The sequence below is a fragment of the Suncus etruscus genome, chromosome 7 (assembly GCF_024139225.1).
Source record: "Suncus etruscus isolate mSunEtr1 chromosome 7, mSunEtr1.pri.cur, whole genome shotgun sequence".
NCBI classification, from domain to species: domain Eukaryota; kingdom Metazoa; phylum Chordata; class Mammalia; order Eulipotyphla; family Soricidae; genus Suncus; species Suncus etruscus.
In genome coordinates, this window is record NC_064854.1 from 97,866,326 (window position 1) to 97,869,717 (window position 3,392).

A 3,392-nucleotide genomic window follows, 5' to 3' on the forward strand; every position below is an offset into this window, starting at 1 on the left:
CGGCCCTGCCCTGCCCTGCCCTGCAAGGGCCGCGGCCTCCCGCTCCGAAGGCCCCTCGATCCGGCCGCTAGATCCGACTGGGGCGCAGCTCGCTCTGGCGCCTCGGGTCCCGCCGCTCCCGCTCTCCGTCCATAGGCAGCCTGTGCGGGAGGAGCGACGGCGGGGTCAGGGCAGAGTGCAGGCGGGACGGGGCGGAGAGGGGAGGGCAGGGCAGGGCGCGGGGGCGGGCCTAGAGGAGGGCCCCCCGCCCGGAAACTCGGCCAGACCCCCTCCGAGGGCTCGAGGACGGCCAGCGGTGACCCCCGAACTTGGCCCGCGGGTGGCCGGGGCGCGGATGGACGCGGATTGCACGCGGCCTCCCGCCGACTCGCAGACGCCCCTCAGAGCATCCCCGGGGGCCGTGGGAGGAAACCCGAGGGGTCGGCTCGGAGGACGCGCGGGCAGCGCAGCGTGGCGCGGCGCGGCGCGGCGCAGCTCGCGGGCGGGCGATCGGGCGCGCGGGCCGAGACTAGCTTACCTGTTGGGCGCGGGCGAGGAGGCGGCGGCGCCGGCGACGGGCCGGTGACTAAGTGCCGCCCGGCCGGCCCACTCGCCGCCTTCGCCGTCGCCACCTGCGGTCACGTGCGTCCCGGGGGCGGGGCCGGAAGCTGATTCAACCGCCCCGACGGCCGCCGGCCCGCGTGGGTGCGTGCGCTCGGCGCGTTTCCCGCCGCCCTGAGCCCTGCAAAGCTCGGGAGCTCGGCTCATGGAGACACTGGGATTTTCTTTTTTCTTTTTTTCCGGGGGGATCACACCCCGCAGTGCTCAGGGGTTCTATGCTCAGAAATCGCTCCTGGCATGCTCGGGGACCTTGCGGGATGTCGGGATTCGAACCACCGTCCTTCTGCATGCAAGGCGAAATGCCCTATAGATGCAATAGCAAATGCTATCTCTCCGGCCCCGACACTGGGATTTTTCTTTTTTCTTTTTGGTTTTTGGGTCACACCGGGCTGTGCTCAGGGGTTACTCCTGGCTGTCTGCTCAGAAATAGCTCCTGGCAGGCACGGGGGACCATATGGGACACTGGGATTCGAACCAACCACCTTTGGTCCTGGATCGGCTGCTTGCAAGGCAAACGCCGCTGTGCTATCTCTCCGGGCCCGAGAGGCTCATTCATGTCCTCCCTAGGGACCACCGCGCACTCACAGCCTTGGTGACCGGGACACCCACTAGCCTGGTGGGAGGCCAATGCCCCACAGATAGCTCAGCTCGCTTTCCTCCCAGCTGTGGAAGCGCAGCTCTGCTTCCTGCCCACTGGGGTTCTCTCCACCCACCCCCCTCAGCCTGTGGCCTGAGACCGGCCCTGCAAGTTGAGCAGCACCCCCACCTGAACCCCTAGGGTTGCAGAGGGTCAGGCTCAACTAGCTCCGCTCCCTCTGCGTCCTCAGGGCTTGGGACCCTGGTTATGTGATGGGGAGCGTGGGAACCACATCTGAAGCAGGCTGGCTGGGTGGGGACTTTGGAAAGCCCATTAAGTCGGGCCCAACAAACAGCTGCCACCCAGTCGCGTGCCACAACAGCCTTTCCCCTCCTTCCTCCTCACACCCACCACACCGCAGCGCAGTCACCCTGGATCTGCTTGGAGCTGCACCTTGCTGAGCTGGGCTGGGGCCCTGAGCTTGGTGCTTAGAGCTAACAAGTAAGGACTGATCATCTCTGTGACCCTCCCGGCTGTTCACCACCTTTTGGGCTTCACAGCTCAGGGCCTCTAGAGGCCCCATCTCTGATACCTACCTCCTACCCTGTCTGGAGGCTTTGCATTATGGACCCAATGGCTGCATGTCCTGGGTCCCCATGGCCCCACTCCCAGTACAATCTCACAGGCACAGAGGACCCCTCTTTAGCTCATCAGCCCAAGAGTATTGTCTGGGAAATCCTGACTTCTAATTATAGCCTTTGCAACAATGGGGACCTAAGAAAGACCCTCCCTGGGGCCGGAGAGATAATACAGTTGGTTGGGTACTCACCTGGCATGTGGCCGAGTTCAATCCTCAGCATCCTACATGGGCCCCCAAATCCCATCAACAGTGATTTCCGAATGCAGTCAGAAGTAAGGCCTGAGCATTGCTGGGTGTGGTCCCAAAAGGAAAAAGCCCCTCTTTACATCTCAGCATCTTCTCTTGCTTTGTGAGGCCCTGGGACTCCTGCTGGGTATCTCAGTACTTAGGGCTGAAAGGCCTCCAGCCCTTCAACCTCTGCAGTTACCTACCCATAATTATAAATTTATAAGTTGCAAAAACAAAAACAGGTTACATGCAGCCTTCACTCAGTTTCCCCGGTGGTATCATCTACATGACTCTATTGCAATAATAAGGTCCCAGCAAGAAAACTGATGTGGATGTCCTCCTAGCTTGTTTAGATTTCACCAGTATACATGCACTCATTGTGTAGATGTGCAGGTGAAGTTGTAGGCAACCTTATCATACATGCAGCTTTGTGTAACCACCTGTACTATGAACCTAGCTACTGTGATAGGCATGTGCATACTATAAACAATCATTCACTTACATGAACATTTGTTGTATGTGCATTACATTCCCACCATGTGATCCCATCTCTGTATCCTTGCCAATTTGCTGTTGTCACTGGTTTTTTAGTCATGCTGATATATACATATGTGTATATATATATGTGTGTATATGTGTGTGAGTGTGAGTGATGTCTCTTATTTTGTTTTTTTTGTTTGTTTGTTTTTGTGGTTTTTGGGTCACACCCAGCAGTGTTCAGGGGTTATTCCTGGCTCCAGGCTCAGAAATTGCACCTGGCAGGCACGGGGGACCATATGGGACACTGGGATTTGAACCGATGACCTCCTGCATGAAAGGCAACCACCTTACCTCCATGCTATCTCTCCGGCCCCGTCTCTTATTTTGTTAATCTGCATTTTCCTGATGACTAATGATTTTGGACATATTTTCAGGTGCTTATTTGCTATCTATATGTTCTTCTAGGTCAGGGGTCTCAAACTCAATTTACCTGGGGGCCGCAGGAGGCAAAGTGGAGGTGAGGCAGGGCCGCATAAGGGATTTCACAAAAAAAAAAAAAAGTCCTCAAAGGTCATTATTAACAGTTTTAATTATTTCTTCTGAACATGAATAGAACATTGAGTGAAGATCATGAACAGTTCTTCAGAACATGGCATCTTTTGCCTATTCCTTGCTGCCAGAGACTTGACAGCACTTCATCTCACAAATATGAACCACATTTGGCTTTAGAGAGGAAGCAGTTGAGACCCTCAGTATGGCTTGAAGATGATCATCATTAAGTCTAGACCTGTACATTGACTTATTGAAGTTCAATGTGGAGAATAACTTTTCACACAAATATGTGCTCCCAAAAAGACACATAGTGCA

General features: G+C 55.9%; 1 protein-coding gene across 3 annotated transcripts in view; it reads left to right on the forward strand.

Moving 5' to 3' along the window:
* Window positions 1–3,392, forward strand: part of SLC5A10 (solute carrier family 5 member 10) — a 61,765-nt gene that overhangs the window by 37,433 nt on the left and 20,940 nt on the right. The window lies entirely within an intron of this gene.